The sequence below is a fragment of the Ranitomeya variabilis genome, chromosome 7 (genome assembly GCF_051348905.1).
Source record: "Ranitomeya variabilis isolate aRanVar5 chromosome 7, aRanVar5.hap1, whole genome shotgun sequence".
Lineage (NCBI taxonomy): Eukaryota > Metazoa > Chordata > Amphibia > Anura > Dendrobatidae > Ranitomeya > Ranitomeya variabilis.
Genome location: NC_135238.1, coordinates 183,497,400 through 183,518,793, shown reverse-complemented (window position 1 = coordinate 183,518,793; position 21,394 = coordinate 183,497,400). Strand labels below are relative to the sequence as shown.

The 21,394-nt window shown below is 45.6% G+C and overlaps 1 protein-coding gene across 2 annotated transcripts in view; it reads left to right on the top strand.

Moving 5' to 3' along the window:
* Positions 1–21,394, top strand: part of LOC143785830 (endoribonuclease YbeY-like) — a 56,067-nt gene that overhangs the window by 14,400 nt on the left and 20,273 nt on the right. The window contains exon 1 of one of the 2 annotated variants that reach the window (XM_077274970.1): positions 6,833–6,966. The exons of the other annotated variant lie outside the window; for it this stretch is intronic. The gene's annotated coding sequence lies outside the window, so the exon portion shown is untranslated. Of the gene's footprint in view, positions 1–6,832; positions 6,967–21,394 lie in introns of those variants that run through there. 2 annotated transcript variants of the gene reach the window in all.

The window sequence follows — 21,394 nt, the reverse complement described above, 5'->3', positions numbered from 1 at the left end:
AGCGTTAGCCAACACAGGACGCCGTGCCGTATGGCTTAAATGCTGGCCAGGAGATACTCAGGCGAAGATGAAGCTCTGCTCTTTGCCTTGTGAGGGGAACTTCCTCTTCGGACCGGCTTTAGACGAGGTGTTGGAGAAAGCCGGGGATAAAAAGAAGAACTTCCCGAAACAGCCGTTTCAGCCCTTTCGTCGCTCCTTTCGGAGAGGTCAAAAATTCCGGAGACAGCAGTACAGAGACCGAGACAGGAGCAACCTGGACAAACGACCCAGGGGAGGAAAGGGCTTCTATTTCGGCAAGTCCCCCAGAGACACCAAAAAACCCTCCCAGTGACGGTCCTTCTCAGGTGGGAGGGAGGCTCTCTCACTTCCTTCCAGCCTGGGAGAGGATCTCATCCAGCATATGGATCCGGCAGATCGTAGGATCAGGCCTAAAACTAAAGTTTCACCACTGGCCTCCAAGAAGGTATATGCAGACCCCAGTACAATCCTCTCAGGAGAAACAAGACAGTCTGGAAGGAGAAGTAACATCACTCCTAGACAAACACGTCTTGGAGGAAGTTCCCATAGAGGAAAGAAGGGAAGGATTTTATTCCCCTCTTTTTCTCATAAAGAAACCAGACAACTCCTGGAGGACAATAATAAACCTAAAAGGCCTCAACAAATTTCTTGTAATACCATCATTCAAGATGGAGACCATAAAATCAGCGGTGAAACTTCTCTATCCCCAGTGTTACATGTCCGTCCTCGACCTCAAGGACGCTTATTATCACGTCCCAATCAGACAACAAGATCGTCGGTTTCTCAGAGTGGCAGTCCAGATGGGGTCCCAGCTGCGTCACTTCCAGTACAAGGCTCTGCCCTTTGGGATAGCAACAGCCCCACGGGTATTCACAAAGCTGATAGCAGAGGTCACAGCTCATCTCAGAAAAAAAGACACTCTGATAATACCCTACCTGGACGACTTCCTGATAGTGGGGAAGAACTTTTCTCACTGTCAGGAACAGGTCAGGATAGTGATGGACACTCTTCAGACACTGGGATGGCAACTAAATCTCAAGAAGTCCAAGCTGGAACCAGCTATGGTCCAGAATTTCCTGGGGATAACGGTAGACTCCGTGGCACAGGAGTGTCGCCTCCCAGAAGAAAAAGAGGAAAAAATCAAACAAATGATTATGGCCACTTTAAAAAAACCGGAAATGACTTTAAGAAGGGCCATGTCGGTGTTAGGATCCCTAACCTCCTGCATACCGGCAGTAAAATGGGCCCAGTTCCATGCAAGAGAACTGCAATGGTGTGTGCTGCAGAACGACCAGGAACTTCAGGGGCAGTTAGAGCAGAAGCTCACTCTCCCACTCTCTGTGCTCCAATCTCTCAGATGGTGGTTACAGATAGAGTCATCCCCGAGAGGAGTTCCCTGGACATTCACAGCCTCCAAGGTGATCACAACAGACGCCAGTCCGTGGGGGTGGGGAGCCCACTCAGACACACTATGGGTCCAAGACCCCTGGGCTCAAGAGGAGAAAGATCTATCCTCAAACGAGTGGGAGCTCCTAGCAATAGAAAAAGCGCTAGAGAGATTACTTCCTCACTTGGCAGGGCATCATGTGAGAGTCCTATCGGACAACCGAACAGCGGTCGCATACGTGAACCACCAGGGAGGCACCCGCTCTCGGGCTCTGATGCACGTAACCACAAGACTCATGTCTCTAGCCGAAAGGCACCTCCTGTCATTATCGGCCCTGCATATCCGAGGCGTGGACAACATAAAGGCAGACTTTTTAAGCAGGAACCACTTGAGGCAAGGAGAATGGTCCCTAAAAAAGTCCGTTTTACAACGGATAGTGCACATGTGGGGAAAACCCAAGATAGACCTCTTTGCCTCAAAAGTCAACAAGAAAGTCCAAAAGTTCTGCTCCCTGAACCCAGCAGACAGGCCGTTGGCAGTAGACGCCTTCAGCATAGAATGGACGTCAGGACTCCTGTATGCCTTCCCACCGATATGTCTAATCCCAGTGGTTCTGAGGAAGATCAGGGAGGACAAGGCCAGGGTAATTGTCATAGCTCCCTTCTGGCCGAAAAGACCGTGGTTTTACTGGCTGAGAGTGATGTCAGTGACGGACCCATGGGTTCTCCCGGAAGACCAGGACCTTCTAACGCAGGGTCCCTTCAACCACCCGCAGAACTCCGGGCTTCATTTGACAGCCTGGCATTTGAGCGGTCGTTACTAGAGAAAGAAGGGTTCTCAGCTGGGCTAATATCCACCTTGCTCAGCAGCAGAAAGCCAGTAACGACCAAGATCTATGGGAGAATATGGAAGAAATTCCTCTCCAGCTCAGGGCCAATACGGGAAGGGGAGGTCCCAATAGTGGCAATACTGGAGTTCCTGCAGAAGGGCTTAGATCTGGGGTTAGCTGTTAGTACCCTCAAAGTACACATTTCTGCCTTAGCAGCCCTATTTAACTGTGACCTGGCAAGTAATAGGTGGGTGGTGAGGTTTGTCCGAGCCTGTAGTAGAGCTGACTCTGTTCCATCTCCTACTCCTCCACCATGGGATCTAAATCTAGTGTTAACAGCCCTGACGGAAAGCCCCTTTGAGCCATTAAATACAACTTCTGATAAAATACTAACATTAAAAACAGCTTTGTTAGTGGCCCTTACATCGGCCCGTAGGGTGGGGGATTTACACGCGTTGTCAGCTGACCCCCCTTACACACAAATCATGGACGATAGGGTTGTATTAAAATTAGATCCGGCATATCTCCCCAAAGTGGTATCGAGATTTCATAGGGCTCAGGACATAACCCTACCCTCTTTCTGTCCCAATCCCAGTAACCAAAAAGAGGAGAGACTCCATTGCCTAGACGTTAGGAGATGTATCCTACAGTATCTAGAGGTGACAAAATCCTGGAGGAAGCATAGGGCTTTATTTGTTTCGTTCCAGGGGTCAAGGAAGGGCCTTAAAGCCTCAAAACAGACTATAGCTAGATGGGTGAGAGAGGCCATTATTCTAGCGTATAGTAGTGCAGGCAAGGTTGTTCCACAGGGTCTGAAAGCCCACTCCACGAGGGCCATGGCGACATCGTGGGCGGAGAGAGCAGATGCTACCATCGACCAAATCTGTAAGGCGGCCACTTGGTCCTCTCCGTCTACGTTCTTTAAACATTATAGGCTAGACCTATCTGCTACCTCTGATCTCACATTTGGGAGAAGAGTGTTACAAGCAGTGATCCCTCCCTAAAGAGAATACAATCTCTGTAACTCTCTCGTGGTGCCGTCATGTATGATGGAAAAACACGGGTATTACATACCTGGTAATGTGTTTTTTCATGAGACATGACGGCACCCTTATATTCCCACCCTTTTGATCACGTCATTAGTTGGGTGCATTATTAGCATTATTTGTATTATACACTCCCTGGGGTATCGGTGAATAGAACCGTATAGGATGTATTATTTATGTGTACACTAACCAGCGGAGTTCCTCTCGTACTCTGTAAACAACTGATGTGGAGAGAGGAGCCGCCCCTTTTATCTTGAAGGTTTCCTGTCCTTGATGGGCGGATCCCCTCTCTCGTGGTGCCGTCATGTCTCATGAAAAAACACATTACCAGGTATGTAATACCCGTGTTTCACCTCCAATTTTTTATTTTCTCAAGGTTAACAGGAGAAATTGGATCCCAGGAGTTATTGGGCAATTTCTCCTGAGTACGCTGATACCCCCTATGTGTGGGGATAAACCACTGTTTGGGCTCTTGGCGGAACACAAAAAGGAAGGAGCGCCAGATTTTACTGTTATGTTTTGCAGGTGCCATGACCCACTGGGAGAGCCCATGAGGAGCTAAAACATCAGAACCCCCCATAAGTGACCCCATTTTACCAACTACACCTCTCAATGAATTTATCTAGCGGTGCAGTGATCATATTGACACCATGGGTGTGCCACAGAATTTTATACCATTGGGCAGTGAGGACAAAATAACTGCATTTTTACCACCAAAATTTTGTTTCAGCCAAATATTTTATAAATGGGTAAAATGGCAACAAAATTTGTCCCACAATTTCTAGTGAACGTTGCAATACCCCATGTGTGGCTGTACACTACTGCTTAGCCATGCAGAGATGCCTGTTCAAGTGAATGGGTCTGTGCACATGTCAGTGTGTTTCCACAGACCGTGTGTCCGTGGGCAAAACACGCTGACATGTCCATTTTTTAATGTCAGAACGGGCCATAAAACGTCCCGCACACGTGCATTCACATAACATACATGGATGTCATCAATGTGACACGCATCGGCACTAGGAAAGAAGCGTTACAGTAAACGCTGTTCCCCGGCGCTGGGTGCTGAACACGGCTCTTTTCATTCTACCCTGCTCTGCCGGAGATCTGCACGAGCAGGGGAGATTGATGAGAGTTACATTTAAGTAATAAAAGAGGCAACAGTAATTTTAAAAAAATGGCGTGGGTTCCCCCCTATTTTTGATAACCAGTCAGACACAACTCACAGCTGGGGGCTGCAACCCACAGCTCTCAGCTTCAGCAAGGTTGGTTATCAAGAATAGAGGGGTCCCCACGCTGTTTTTTTTTAAAATTATTTATATAAATAATTTTTAAAATGGCATGAGGTCCCCCTGTTTTTGACAACCAGCCTTGATAAAGCTCACAGCTGGGAACTGGTATTCTGAGGCTGGTAAGGGGCCATGGATATTGACCCCTCCAACCTAAAAACAGCAGCCCACAGCTGCCCAGAAAAGGCACATCTATTACATGCGCCAATTCTGGCGCTGTGCCCTGCTCTTCCCACTTGCCCTGTAGCGGTGGCAAGTCGGGTAATATTTGTGGGGGGTTGATGTCACCTTTCAGGTGATATCAAGCTCACAGCTTAGTAATGGACACCTATCCATTACTAAGCCTATAGTTATATGGTAAATAAGACACAGCCGGAATACAGTCCTTTATTTGAAAAAATGTCACAGACTCCTTTATTAATCTCAGTTAAACCATACTTACTGCATTGCCTAATTCCACTGAAGCCCTCGATCTCCTGTAATAAAAATGAAATAAAAAAGCAACAATATACCCATACCTGTCCAGCTTTGTGTCCCACGCAGTAATCTATGTCTGGGAGGATATACAGTTTTCAACCTGGACGGTGCTAAGATGCCACCGTCTCGGCCGAAAACCACTGGTGAATCAGCTGCTGGGAACGCAGCGTCAGTAACCAGAGGTGACGTCATAGAGGTCACCTTCAGTCACTGAGCTCCGTTCCCAGTCTGGCTGCACTGCGATCAGATCCCCGCTAGCACAGTGAGCGCACATGGTGCTAGCGGGGATCTCACCGAAGTCGACGCAGCGTCAGTATTCAAGGGTGACGTCATAGAGGTTACCTTCGGTCACTGGTTGTCAAAAATGGGGGGGACCAAATAAGTAAAAAAAAAAAAAAAAAAAAAAAAACAGTGTGGGGACCCCTCTATTCTTGATAACCAGCCTTGCTGAAGCTGAAAGCTGAGGGTTGCAGCACACAGCTGTGAGTTTTGTCTGGCTGGTTATCAAAAATAGGGGGGAACCCACACAGTGTTATTTTTTTAAAATTACCGTAATTATTTACAGCGCAGGAGCGGCAGATGAATACGCCAAACGCTGCTCCTGCTGTCACTGATATTAGCTGCAGCAGGGGTGGGATCATGGGAGTAATAGTCCTAGATTCAGCTGCCACCTGCTGTCTCTTTTATTACTTAAATATAACTCTCATCTTTCTCCTCTGCTCGCGCTGATCGCCGGCAGAGCAGGGTAGAAGGATGAGAACCGTGTTCAGCACCCGGCACCGGGGAACAGCGCTTACTGTAATACTTCTTCCCTGGCGCCAGTCCTTGTGGTATTGATGCAGCACACGCATGCCACACGTGTGCCGCAAGTATTACACACGGGGACACTGACATCTCCGGTACCGGAAATATCAGGACGTGTGAAAGAGACGTTATAGTGGGGTTTTATAGCGGATTTTTATATTTGGCAGCTGTCACACGCTAAAATATTAAAATTAATATTAAAAATAAAATAAAATAAATGTTTTTTGTTTCTCCACATTTTGAGAGCTATAATTTTTCCATATTTTGGTCCACAGAGTCATGTGAGGTCTTGTTTTTTGCGGGGCGAACTGACTTTTTATTGGTGACATTTTCGGGCACGTGACATTTTTTGATCGCTTTCTATTCCGATTTTTGAAGGTAGAATGAGCAAAAACCAGCTATTCATGAATTTCCTTTTTTGGGAGGTGTTGATACCGTTCCACGTTTGGTAACATTTATAAAACAGTTTTATTCTTCGGGTCAGTATGATTACAGCGATAACTCATTTATATAATTTTTTTATGTTTTGGCGCTTTTATATAATCAAAACTATTTTATAGAAAAAAAATTTGCGTCGCTTTATTCTGAGGACTATAACTTTATTTTTTCGCTGATGGAGCTATATGGGGGCTTATTTTTTTGCGGGACAAGATGACATTTTCAGTGGTCCCATGGGAATTTATATCCATCTTTTTGATCGCGTGTTATTCCACTTTTAGTTCGGCTGTATGATGATAAAGCGTTTTTTTTTATGGTGTTCACTAAAGGGGTTAAGTATTTGGACAGTTTTATAGGTTGGGTCATTGCGGATGCGGCGATATCAAATATGTGTATTTTTTGTTGTTTAGATTTTTTCATTCAAATATTTATTTAGTGATAAAATATATATTGATTTTTTTATTAGTTTTGATTTTTTTTTTTTTTTTTTTTTATATTTTTACAATTACATTTTTTTTCCAACTTTTTTACTTTGTCCCACTATGGGACAATCATTTTTTGCAGGCTGATCGCTTCTATAGCATGTAGATAAAGCGCATGATCATCAAGTTTCCTCGCTCTGGTCTCCCTCGTCAAAGCTGAAGCGAAACGCGCGTTGGGCCGTGCGGGCTTATCATTAGGGTATGTTTGACCATGGTAACATTTCATATGATTATGTTTGGTGCACCTTATAATTATTAGGTCTCATTTGTTTATTTATTCCCCTCATTTATGTTCATTGTGAATGGGATGTTATGGTATTTATTTGAGGGCCTATTATTTATTTATATATTTTTAATAAATGCACAGTGTTCACTTTAAATTGGGTACTTACCCCATATATGCACTTTATATTGAATCATGAACACGTAGTGCAATATAATTCATTTGGTACACCTGTAGTATTAATTTGGATGCATGCACAACGTTCATTTTATTTTTTATTCTCTATCTTGTTATATGTAATATAATATGAAATGAGAACAGTGCAATGAAATGAAATATACCTCAACTTTAATTAATGTACTTTTTTACGTTGAGATTTATATGTCCATGGTATGATTTTTGTTTACCCTAGAAATTTATTGTTTTATATGATTTACTATACCCTTTAATGATAATCTGCACTCTATTGCCACCTGGTGGTCCTTTCTTTTATTGTAATATTGTTATCATTATGTCTATAACTAGATGGTGGCCCGATTCTAACGCATTGGATATTCTAGAATATGCATGTCCACGTAGTATATTGCCCAGCGACGTAGTATATTGCCCAGTCACATAGTATATTGCCCAGCGACGTAGTATATTGCCCAGCCATGTAGTATATTGCCCAGCGACGTAGTATATTGCCCAGCCACGTAGTATATTGCCCAGTGACGTAGTATATTGCCCAGTCACGTAGTATATTGCCCAGCGACGTAGTATATTGCCCAGCCATGTAGTATATTGCCCAGTCACGTAGTATATTGCCCAGCGACGTAGTATATTGCCCAGCCATGTAGTATATTGCCCAGCGACGTAGTATATTGCCCAGCCACGTAGTATATTGCCCAGTGACGTAGTATATTCCCCAGCCATGTAGTATATTGCCCAGCGACGTAGTATATTGCCCAGTCATGTAGTATATTGCCCAGCCATGTAGTATATTGCCCAGTCATGTAGTATATTGCCCAGCCACGTAGTATATTGCCCAGCCATGTAGTATATTGCCCAGCGATGTAGAATATTGCCCACCCACGTAGTATATTGCCCAGCGACGTAGTATATTGCCCAGCCATGTAGTATATTGCCCAGCCATGTAGTATATTGCCCAGCCACGTAGTATATTGCCCAGCCACGTAGTATTTAGTATATTGCCCAGCCACGTAGTATATTGCCCAGCCAGGTAGTATATTGCCCAGTGACGTAGTATATTGCCCAGCCACATAGTATATTGCCCAGTCACGTACTATATTGCCCAGCGACGTAGTATATTGCCCAGCCACGTAGTATATTGCCCAGTCACGTAGTATATTGCCCAGTCACATAGTATACAGCACAGAGCCACGTAGTATATTGCCAAGTCACGTAGTATATTGCCCAGCGACGTAGTATATTGCCCAGCCACGTAGTATATTGCCCAGCGATGTAGTATATTGCCCAGTTACGTAGTATATTGCCCAGTGATGTAGTATACAACACAGAGCCACGTAGTATATTGCCAAGTCAGGTAGTATATTGCCCAGCGATGTAGTATATTGCCCAGCCATGTAGTATATTGCCCAGTGACGTAGTATATTGCCCAGCCATAGTAAATTGCCCAGTCACGTAGTATATTGCCCAGTGACGTAGTATATTGCCCAGTTACGTAGTATATTGCCCAGTCACGTAGTATATTGCCCAGTGACGTAGTATACAGCACAGAGCCACGTAGTATATTGCCAAGTCACGTAGTATATTGCCCAGCGATGTAGTATATTGCCCAGCCACGTAGTATATTGCCCAGCGACGTAGTATATTGCTCAGCGACGTAGTATATTGCCCAATTACGTAATATATTGCCCAGCTACGTAGTATACAGCACAGAGCCACGTAGTATATTGCCCAGCCACGTAGTATATTGCCCAGCGACGTAGTATATTGCCCACTTACGTAGTATATTGCCCAGTCACGTAGTATATTGCCGAGTGACGTAATATACAGCACAGAGCCACGTAGTATATTGCCAAGTCACGTAGTATATTGCCCAGCGACGTAGTATATTGCCCAGTTACGTAGTATATTGCCCAGCGACGTAGTATATTGCCCAGCGACGTAGTATATTGCCCAGTCACGTAGTATATTGCTCAGCGCCGTAGTATATTGCCCAAATACGTAATATATTGCCTAGCGACGTAGTATACAGCACAGAGCCACGTAGTATATTGCCCAGTTACATAGTATATTGCCCAGCGACGTAGTATATTGCCCAGCCACGTAGTATATTGCTCAGCGCCGTAGTATATTGCCCAATTACGTAATATATTGCCCAGCGACGTAGTATACAGCACAGAGCCACGTAGTATATTGGCCAGTCACGTAGTATATTGCCCAGCGAAGTAGTATACAGCACAGAGCCACGTAGTATATTGCCCAGCTATGTAGTATATTGCCCAGCCACGTTTGTCACAGGTTAAAAAATAAAAAATAAACATATACTCACCTTTCCAAGGGCCCTTTGTAGTCCACGGCAGCTTCCGGTCCTAGGGTTGGTCTGAGCGCAGGACCTGTGATGACGTCGAGGTCATATGACCGTGTAGCGGTCACATGACCGTGACGTCACGGCAGGTCCTTTCCGCGCAGGCGCGCAGGACTTGTGATGACGTCGCGGTCACATGACCGTGACGTCATGGCAGATCATTCTGCCATACCATCTTTGCCACCGCAACCTGCAATGGAAGATGGCGGGCTGCGCGAGTGGCTCAGCGGACTACAGAGGGTGAGTATAGCAGGTTTTTTTTTTTATTTATTATTTTTAACATTACATTTTGTACTATTGATGCCGCATAGGCAGCGTCAATAGTACAAAGTTGGGGACACACAGGGTTAATAGCGGCAGTAACGGAGTGCGTTACCCGCGGCATAACGCGGTCCGTTACCGCCGGCATTAACCCTGTGTGAGCGGTGACCGGAGGGGTGTATGCGGGCGCCGGGCAGTGAGTGCGGGAAGTAAGGAGCGGCCATTTTTTTCCGGACTGTGCGCGTCGCTGATTGGTCGCGGCAGCCATGACAGGCAGCTGGCGAGACCAATCAGCGAACGAATAACCGCGACAGATAGACAGACAGACGGAAGTACCCTTAGACAATTATATAGTAGATAAAATTTATATTTTAGTCAAAAATCTTTGGTTGTCGTTTCATATTTATAGGTGTTTTATAAAAAATAAGCTAGACTTGTTTGGTGCCTATGAACTCGTAATGACCTGGAGAATCATAATGGCAGGTCAGTTTTAGCATTTGGTGAACCTAGCAAAAAAGCCAAACAAAAAAACAGTGTGGGATTGCACTTTCTTTGCAATTTTACCGCACTTGGATTTTTTTCCCGTTTTCTGATACACAACATGGTAAAACCAATGTCTTTCAAAAGTACAACTCGCCCCGCAAAAAATAAGCCCTCACATGGCCATATTGACGGAAAAATAAAAAGGTTATGGCTCTGGGAAGGAGGGGAGCGAAAAACAAAAACACAAAAACGAAAATACCTCCAGGGGTTAAGGGGGTTAAAAAGGTGAAAAATAAACTTCTCTCAGATCGATGTATACATGGAGGGGAGAAGGGGCGACGCACGCGGTATCGGTGCAGCACGTCCTCCTTTATTCTGTACAGTGCGAGCAATCACAGTGCTGCGGGTGCAAGGCGCCTAAAGGAGCAAAAATAAATCAATGTCCGCTCGCCATCTCTCCAACCATCAGTCGCCCCCATACAGATTAGACCATCGGCAAAAACTGTCGATATTGGGGAGTTCAGCGGGACATCAGTATAATGTGTATGGAACCTTATCTGTGCGGTGTCCAAAGCCCCGGAGCCTTATCATACCTCTATTTGCTGTACTTCTATTGTTCTCTGTTATCAGCCAAACAGAATGAAGGAACCTTGTCCTTGATATCTGCTCAGAAAAATACAATCTCCTCTTGTATCAGGCTAGGAGTGCCCGGCTGTCATCTATTGCTCTCTGTTGTCAGCCGTCTGTGACTGCGGAAGGGCCTTATAGCAGAATTTTAGTTTATACTATAATTATATACTTTCCCTCTTTTAGATCCTGCAGGCTGATGGCGGCAATTACTGTTGTGAATTCCGTTCTCGAACTCCCTCCTGTGGTCATGAATGGTACTTTGGTGAGTTCTGTCTGTGGACTCCCTCTGGTGGCTGTTAGTGGAGCTGCTGGTTCTTAAAGTTACTTCTTCAGCTGCCCTCGTTTAGGGCTAGGCTGGCTTCTCTATTTAACTCCACTCAGATCGTTACTTGATTCCATCTGTCAATGTCTCAGTACTGGTTCAGATCTCTCTTGGATCTTTCTGATGACCTGTCTACTCCAGCAGAAGCTAAGTCCCTGCTAGTTCATTTGTTGTTCATTGTGTACTGAATATATTTCTTAGTACTTGCTAAGTTCTAGTCCAGCTTGCTATCATGATGTTGCCTTGCTAGCTGGACGCTCTGGGGTGCAGAGTGGCACCTCCGCACCGTGAGTCGGTGCGGGGGTCTTTTTGCACACTCTGCGTGTTTTTTTTGTAGTTTTTTTGTGCTGACCGCAAAGATCCCTTTTCTATCTTCTGTCTATTTAGTAAGACTGGCCTCCTTTGCTGAAACCTGTTTCATTCCTGTGTTTGTGACTTTCCTCTTAACTCACAGTCAACATTTGTGGGGGGCTGCCTTTTCCTTTGGGGAATTTCTCTGAGGCAAGGTAAGGTGTTGTGAACTCTGTTCTCGAACTCCCTCCTGTGGTCAGGAATGGTATTTCTGTGAGTTCTGTCCATGGGTTCCCTCTGGTGGCTGAAAGTGGAGCTGCTGGTCTTGAAGTGGCTTCCTCAGCTGCATCGTTTAGGACTGGGCTGGTTCCTCTATTTAACTCTGCTCAGATCGTTATTTGATGCCAACTGTCAATGTATCAGTACTGGTTCAGATCTCACTTGGATCTCCTGATGACCTGTCTACTTCAGCAGAAGCTAAGTCCCTGCTAAGCTCATTTGTTGTTCATTTGTGTGCTGAATATATTTCTGAGTACCTGCTAAGTTTCTGTCCAGCTGGTTATCATGATATTGTCTCGCTAGCGGGAAGCTCTGGGTTACAGAGTGGCACCACCGCACCGTGAGTCGGTGCGGGGGTTTTTTGCTCACTCTGCGTGGCTTTTCGTAGTTTTTTGTGCTGACCGCAAAGATCCCTTTATCTATCTTCTGTCTATTTAGTAAGTCTGGCCTCCTTTGCTGAAACCTGTCTCATTCCTGTGTTTGTGCCTTCCTCTTAACTCACAGTCAATATATGTGGGGGGCTGCCCTTTTCCTTTGGGGAATTTCTCTGAGGCAAGGTGAGGCTATATTTCTCTTTAGGGGTAGTTACCTCTCAGGCTGTGAAGAGTCGTCTAGGCAGTCAGGTACGATCCACGGCTAATTCTAGTGTGTGTGATAATAGGATTAGGGTTGCGGTCAGCAGAGCTCCCACTTCCCAGAGCTCGCTCTATTTTTGCAGTTTGACTATCAGGTCATTCCAGGTGCTCCTAACCACCAGGTCCATAACAGTACAGCTGGCCACAAAGTGTTAATGCATCTCAATAGAGGGATAAGAGAAGTTCTGAGACCATTTTTTTTTCTCTGCAGTGTGTTTTGCCTTTTTTTCCCCCTAAACCTCTGGGTGGTTCAGGACTCAGGTGTAGAGATGGACATTCAAGGTCTGTCCTCTTGTGTGGATAATCTCACTGCAAGTGTACAAAGCATTCAGGATTATGTAGTTCAGAATCCTATGTTAGAGCCTAGAATCCCAATTCCTGATTTGTTTTCTGGGGATAGATCTAAGTTTCTGAATTTCAAGAATAATTGTAAACTGTTTCTTGCTCTGAAACCTTGCTCCTCTGGTGACCCTAGTCAGCAAGTTAAAATCATTATTTCCTTGTTGCGTGGTGACCCTCAAGACTAGGCATTCTCCCTTGCGCCAGGAGATCCTGCATTGCTTAATCTAGATGCGTTTTTTCTGGCGCTTGGATTGCTCTATGACGAACCAAATTCTGTGGATCAGGCAGAGAAAATCTTGCTGGCTCTATGTCAGGGTCAGGATGATGCTGAAATGTATTGTCAGAAGTTCAGAAAGTGGTCTGTGCTTACTCAATGGAATAAGTGTGCCCTGGCAGCAATTTTCAGAAAGGGTCTTTCTGAGGGCCTTAAGGATGTTATGGTGGGGTTCCCCACGCCTGCTAGTCTGAATGAATCAATGTCCTTGGCTATTCAGATCGATCGGCGTTTGCGGGAGCGGAAAGTTGTGCACCATATGGCGGTGTCCTCTGAGCAGATGCCTGAGCCTATGCAATGTGATAGGACTTTGACCAGAGCTGAACGGCAAGAGCACAGACATCAGAATGGGCTGTGTTTTTACTGTGGTGACTCCACTCATGCTATTTCTGATTGTCCTAAGCGCACTAAGCGGTCCGCTAGGTCTGTCACCATTGGTACTATACAGCCTAAATTTCTTTTGTCCGTTACTTTAATTTGCTCTATGTCATCCTACTCTGTTATGGCGTTTGTGGATTCAGGCGCAGCCCTGAATTTGATGGACTTAGAATATGCCAGGCGCTGTGTTTTTTTCTTGGAGCCCTTGCAGCATCCTATTCCATTAAGGGGAATTGATGCTACGCCTTTGGCCAAGAATAAGCCTCAGTACTGGACCCAGTTGACCATGTGCATGGCTCCTGCACATCGGGAAGATATTCGCTTTTTGGTGTTGCATAATTTGCATGATGTGGTCGTGTTGGATTTGCCATGGCTACAGGTCCATAATCCAGTATTGGACTGGAAATCAATGTCTGTGTCCAGTTGGGGTTGTCAAGGGGCCCATGGTGATGTTCCAGCGTTGTCAATTTCTTCTTCCACTCCTTCTGAAGTACCTGAGTTTTTGTCGGATTACCAGGATGTATTTGATGAGCCCAAGTCCAGTGCCCTGCCTCCTCATAGGGACTGTGATTGTGCTATTTATTTGATTCCTGGAAGTAAGTTTCCTAAAGGCCGACTTTTCAATTTATCTGTGCCAGAACACGCCGCTATGCGGAGCTATATAAAGGAGTCCTTGGAGAAGGGGCATATTCGCCCGTCGTCATCACCGTTAGGAGCAGGGTTCTTTTTTGTGGCCAAGAGGGATGGTTCTCTGAGACCTTGTATAGATTACCGCCTTCTTAATAAAATCACGGTCAAATTTCAGTACCCTTTGGCTCTTTTGTCTGATTTGTTTGCTCGGATTAAGGGGGCTAGTTGGTTTACTAAGATAGATCTTCGAGGAGCGTATAATCTTGTGCGTATTAAGCGGGGCAATGAATGGAAAACCGTGTTTAATACGCCCGAGGGCCATTTTGAGTATCTGGTGATGCCATTCGGGCTTTCTAATGCGCCATCTGTATTCCAGTCCTTTATGCATGACATCTTCCGAAAGTATCTGGATAGATTCATGATAGTATATTTGGATGATATTTTGGTCTTTTCGGATGATTGGGAGTCTCATGTGAAGCAGGTCAGAATGGTGTTCCAAGTCCTTCGTGCTAATTCCTTGTTTGTGAAGGGGTCTAAGTGTCTCTTCGGAGTTCAGAAGGTTTCTTTTTTGGGCTTCATTTTTTCCCCTTCTACTATCGAGATGGATCCAGTTAAAGTCCAGGCCATTTATGATTGGACCCAGCCTACATCTGTAAAGAGCCTTCAGAAATTCCTGGGCTTTGCGAATTTTTACCATCGCTTTATCGCTAATTTTTCTAGTGTTGTCAAACCACTGACTGATTTGACCAAGAAAGGTGCGGATGTGGTGAACTGGTCCTCTGCGGCTGTTGAGGCGTTTCAGGAGCTGAAGCGTCGTTTTTCTTCGGCCCCTGTGTTGTGTCAGCCAGATGTTTCGCTCCCTTTTCAGGTCGAGGTTGATGCTTCTGAGATTGGAGCAGGGGCTGTTTTGTCTCAGAGAAGTTCTGATGGCTCTGTGATGAAGCCATGTGCTTTCTTTTCTAGAAAGTTTTTGCCTGCTGAGCGTAATTATGATGTTGGCAATCGGGAGTTGTTGGCCATGAGGTGGGCATTCGAGGAGTGGCGACATTGGCTTGAGGGCGCCAAGCATCACGTGGTGGTCTTGATGGATCACAAGAATCTGACTTATCTCGAGTCTGCCAAGCGGTTGAACCCTAGACAGGCTCGATGGTCACTGTTTTTCTTTCATTTCGATTTTGTGGTTTTATACCTTCCGGGTTCTAAGAATGTGAAGGCTGATGCCCTTTCAAGGAGTTTTGTGCCTGATTCTCCGGGAGTTTCTGAGCCGGCTGGTATTCTCAAAGAGGGGGTAATTTTGTCTGCCATCTCCCCTGATTTGCGGCGGGTTCTACAGGAGTTTCAGGCGGATAGACCTGACCGCTGTCCTGCAGAGAGACTGTTTGTCCCTGATAGATGGACTAGTAGGGTTATCTCGGAGGTTCATTGTTCGGTGTTGGCTGGTCATCCTGGAATTTTTGGTACCAGAGATTTGGTGGCTAGGTCCTTTTGGTGGCCTTCCTTGTCACGGGATGTGCGTGCTTTTGTGCAGTCCTGTGGGACTTGTGCTCGGGCGAAGCCCTGCTGTTCTCGTGCCAGTGGGTTACTTTTGCCCTTGCCGGTCCCGAAGAGGCCCTGGATGCATGTTTCCATGGATTTTATTTCAGATCTCCCTGTCTCTCAAAGGATGTCGGTCATATGGGTGGTTTGTGATCGCTTCTCTAAGATGGTCCATTTGGTACCCTTGCCTAAGTTGCCTTCATCCTCCGATTTGGTTCCGTTGTTTTTCCAGCATGTGGTTCATTTGCATGGCATTCCAGAGAACATTGTGTCGGACAGAGGTTCCCAGTTTGTTTCGAGGTTTTGGCGGTCCTTTTGTGCTAAGATGGGCATTGATTTGTCTTTTTCTTCTGCTTTCCATCCTCAGACAAATGGCCAAACTGAACGAACCAATCAGACTTTGGAGACCTATCTGAGATGCTTTGTTTCTGCTGATCAGGATGATTGGGTGACCTTCTTGCCATTGGCTGAGTTCGCCCTTAATAATCGGGCCAGTTCGGCTACTTTGGTTTCACCTTTTTATTGTAATTCTGGTTTCCATCCTCGTTTCTCTTCAGGGCAGGTTGAGCCTTCGGACTGTCCTGGTGTGGATTCTGTGGTGGACAGGTTGCAGCAAATTTGGACTCATGTAGTGGACAATTTGACATTGTCACAGGAGAAGGCTCAACGTTTCGCTAACCGCCGTCGCCGTGTTGGTCCTCGACTTCGTGTTGGGGATCTGGTTTGGTTGTCATCTCGTTATGTTCCTATGAAGGTTTCTTCTCCTAAGTTTAAGCCTCGTTTTATTGGGCCTTATAAGATTTCTGAAATCCTCAATCCTGTGTCATTTCGTTTGGACCTTCCAGCTTCTTTTGCCATCCATAATGTGTTCCAAAGGTCGTTGTTGCAGAAATATATGGCGCCTATGGTTCCTTCCGTTGACCCTCCTGCTCCGGTGTTGGTCGAGGGAGAATTGGAGTATGTGGTGGAGATGATTTTAGATTCTCGTATCTCGAGACGGAAACTTCAGTATCCGGTCAAATGGAAGGGCTATGGTCAGGAGGATAATTCCTGGGTTCTTGCCTCCGATGTCCATGCTGCCGATTTGGTTCGTGCTTTTCATTTGGCTCGTCCTGATCGGCCGGGGAGTTCTGGTGAGGGTTCGGTGACCCCTCCTCAAGGGGGGGGGTACTGTTGTGAACTCTGTTCTCGAACTCCCTCCTGTGGTCAGGAATGGTATTTCTGTGAGTTCTGTCCGTGGGTTCCCTCTGGTGGCTGAAAGTGGAGCTGCTGGTCTTGAAGTGGCTTCCTCAGCTGCATCGTTTAGGACTGGGCTGGTTCCTCTATTTAACTCTGCTCAGATCATTACTTGATGCCAGCTGTCAATGTATCAGTACTGGTTCAGATCTCACTTGGATCTCCTGATGACCTGTCTACTTCAGCAGAAGCTAAGTCCCTGCTAAGCTCATTTGTTGTTCATTTGTGTGCTGAATATATTTTCTGAGTACCTGCTAAGTTTCTGTCCAGCTGGTTATCATGATATTGTCTCACTAGCGGGAAGCTCTGGGTTGCAGAGTGGCACCACCGCACCGTGAGTTGGTGCGGGGTTTTTTTGCTCACTCTGCATAGCTTTTTGTAGTTTTTTGTGCTGACTGCAATGATCCCTTTATCTATCTTCTGTCTATTTAGTAAGTCTGGCCTCCTTTGCTGAAACCTGTCTCATTCCTGTGTTTGTGCCTTCCTCTTAACTCACAGTCAATATATGTGGGGGGCTGCCCTTTTCCTTTGGGGAATTTCTCTGAGGAAAGGTGAGGCTATATTTCTCTTTAGGGGTAGTTACCTCTCAGGCTGTGAAGAGTCATCTAGGCAGAGTCAGGTACGATCCACGGCTAATTCTAGTGTGTGTGATAATAGGATTAGGGTTGCGGTCTGCAGAGCTCCCACTTCCCAGAGCTCGCTATATTTTTGCAGTTTGACTATCAGATCATTCCAGGTGCTCCTAACCACCAGGTCCATAACAGTAAGGCTTTATTTCCTATCTTTAGGGGTAGTTAGCTCTTAGGCTGTGAAGAGGCATCTAGGCAGAGTTAGGTACGCTCCACGGCTATTTCTATTGTGTGTGATAGGATTAGGGTTTGCGGTCAGCAGAGCTCCCACTTCCCAGAGCTTGTCCTGTCTTGTTGTTTAACCATCAGGCCATTCCGGGTGCTCCTAATCACCAGGTCCATAACAGTACAGCTGGCCAACAAAGTGTTAATGCATCTCAATAGAGGGATAAAAGAAGTTCTGAGACCATTTTTTTTTCTCTGCAGCGTGTTTTGTCTTTCTTTTTCCCTTAACCTCTGGGTGTTTCAGGACTCAGGTGTAGATATGGACATTCAGGGTCTGTCCTCTTGTGTGGATCAACTCGCTGCAAGGGTGCAGAGCATTCAAGATTATGTGGTTCGGAATCCGATGCTAGAGCCTAGAATTCCAATTCCTGATTTGTTTTCTGGGGATAGATCTAAGTTTCTGAATTTCAAAAATAATTGTAGATTGTTTCTTGCTTTGAAACCCCACTCCTCTGGTGACCTGTTGTGAACTCTGTTCTCGAACTCCCTCCTGTGGTCAGGAATGGTATTTCTGTGAGTTCTGACCGTGGGTTCCCTCTGGTGGCTGAAAGTGGAGCTGCCGGTCTTGAAGTGACTTCCTCAGCTGCATCGTTTAGGACTGGGCTGGTTCCTCTATTTAACTCTGCTCAGATCGTTACTTGATGCCAGCTGTCAATGTATCAGTACTGGTTCAGATCTCACTTGGATCTCCTGATGACCTGTCTACTTCAACAGAAGCTAAGTCCCTGCTAAGCTCATTTGTTGTTCATTTGTGTGCTGAATATATTTCTGAGTACCTGCTAAGTTTCTGTCCAGCTGGCTATCATGATATTGTCTCGCTAGCTGGAAGCTCTGGGTTGCAGAGTGGCACCTACCACACCGTGAGTCGGTGCGGGGTTTTTTTTGCTCACTCTGCGTGGCTTTTTGTAGTTTTTGTGCTGACCGCAAAGATCCCTTTATCTATCTTCTGTCTATTTAGTAAGTCTGGCCTCCTTTGCTGAAACCTGTCTCATTCCTGTGTTTGTGCCTTCCTCTTAACTCACAGTCAATATATGTGGGGGGCTGCCCTTTTCCTTTGGGGAATTTCTCTGAGGCAAGGTGAGGCTATATTTTTCTTTAGGGGTAGTTACCTCTCAGGCTGTGAAGAGTCGTCTAGGCAGAGTCAGGCACGATCCACGGCTAATTCTAGTGTGTGTGATAATAGGATTAGGGTTGCGGTCAGCAGAGCTCCCACTTCCCAGAGCTCGCTCTATTCTGGCAGTTTGACTATCAGGTCATTCCAGGTGCTCCTAACCACCAGGTCCATAACAGTACAGCTGGCCACATACTGTTAATGCATCTCAATAGAGGGATAAGAGAAGTTCTGAGACCATTTTTTTTTTTCTGCAGTGTGTTTTGCCTTTCTTTTCCCCTAAACCTCTGGGTGGTTCAGGACTCAGGTGTAGATATGGACATTCAAGGTCTGTCCTCTTGTGTGGATCATCTCACTGCAAGGGTACAAAGCATTCAGGATTATGTAGTTCAGAATCCTATGTTAAAGCCTAAAATCCCAATTCCTGATTTGTTTTCTGGGGTTAGATCTAAGTTTCTGAATTTCAAGAATAATTGTAAACTGTTTCTTGCTCTGAAACCTCGCTCCTCTGGTGACCCTAGTCAGCAAGTAAAAATCATTATTTCCTTGTTGCGTGATGACCCTCAAGACTGGGCATTTTCCCTTGCGCCAGGAGATCCTGCATTGCTTAATGTAGATGCGTTTTTTCTGGCGCTTGGATTGCTCTATGACGAACAAAATTCTGTGGATCAAGCAGAGAAAATCTTGCTGGCTCTATGTCAGGGTCAGGATGATGCTGAAATGTATTGTCAGAACTTTAGAAAGTGGTCTGTGCTTACTCAATGGAATGAGTGTGCCCTAAGCGCACTAAGCGGTCCGCTAGGTCTGTCACCATTGGTACTATACAGCCTAAATTTCTTTTGTCCGTTACTTTGATTTGCTCTTTGTCATCCTACTCTGTTATGGCGTTTGTGGATTCAGGCGCAGCCCTGAATTTGATGGACTTAGAGTATGCCAGGCGCTGTGGTTTTTTCTTGGAGCCCTTGCAGCATCCTATTCCATTAAGGGGAATTGATGCTACGCCTTTGGCCAAGAATAAGCCTCAGTACTGGACCCAGTTGACCATGTGCATGGCTCCTGCACATCGGGAAGATATTCGCTTTTTGGTGTTGCATAATTTGCATGATGTGGTCGTGTTGGGTTTGCCATGGCTACAGGTCCATAATCCAGTATTGGACTGGAAATCAATGTCTGTGTCCAGTTGGTGTTGTCAAGGGGCCCATGGTGATGTTCCAGCATTGTCAATTTCTTCTTCCACTCCTTCTGAAGTACCTGAGTTTTTGTCAGATTACCAGGATGTATTTGATGAGCCCAAGTCCAGTGCCCTGCCTCCTCATAGGGATTGTGATTGTGCTATTAATTTGATTCCTGGTAGTAATTTCCCTGTTATGATCCTAATGGCAGAGGATCTCAGGAGTACCAGCTAAGTCTGCAAACACAAAAAAACAGCTCATAGGGAAGTGGTAACTTGACTGACCGTATACCTGATCCTAGCACAAACAACTAGCAGCAGCCGGGGAACGTACCTACGTTGGTTCTAGATGTCTCGCGCCAGCCGGAGAACTAACTAACCCTTTCAGAGAAAATAAGACCTCTCTTGCCTCAAGAGAAAGGACCCCAAAGTTATAATACAAGCCCCCAACAAATAATAACGGTGAGGTAAGAAGAAATGACAAACGTAAGAATGAACTAGATTTAGCAAAGAGAGGCCCACTGACTAATAGCAGAAAATAGAAAGATGACTTATACGGTCAGCAAAAAACCCTACAAAATATCCACGCTGAATATCCAAGAACCCCCGCACCGACTAACGGTGTGGGGGGAGGATAACAGCCCCCCTTGAGCTTCCAGAAAAATCAGGAATCACATTTTAAACAAAGCTGGAACAAAATAAGGGAAATTCAAATGCACAAAAATAAGAAAGCAAAGCTTATCTTGCAAAATCAGGAGACCAGGAGACAGGAGAAAACAGACAAGGTCTGATAACAACGAATCCAGGCACAATACAGAGAATCCAGGAAGTTTATATAGGCACACCCAAGCCAAACGAAGCAGGTGAGTGCCAACCTGGGGAAAGACACTCCAAGTGCCATACCGCTAATGACCACAAGAGGGAGCAAAGAACTATAGTTCACAACAGTTCCCTAAAGGCCGACTTTTCAATTTATCTGTGCCAGAACACGCCGCTATGCGGAGCTATATAAAGGAGTCCTTGGAGAAAGGGCATATTCGCCCGTCGTCATCACCGTTAGGAGCAGGGTTCTTTTTTGTGGCCAAGAGTGTTGTGAACTCCGTTTTCAGGCTCCCTCTTGTGGTCACAGATGGTATTGTGTGACTTTGGTTTTTTGGCTCCCCCTGGTGGTTTGGTTTATTATCCTGCGGGTCTGCTGGATCAGCTGCCTCGTTATTCACCAGGGAGGCTCCTATTTAGCTCTGCTTCACTTCCACGTGTTGCCGGCTGTCAATGTATTCAGTGCTATTCTGATTACTCCTGATTATCTCGTTTTCTGCCTCTTCAGGATAAGCTAAGTTCTGTGTGAATATTTTTTGCTCATCTGCCTGCAATATGATTTCTGTGTATGATCAGTCTAGTCCACCTTGCTAACATG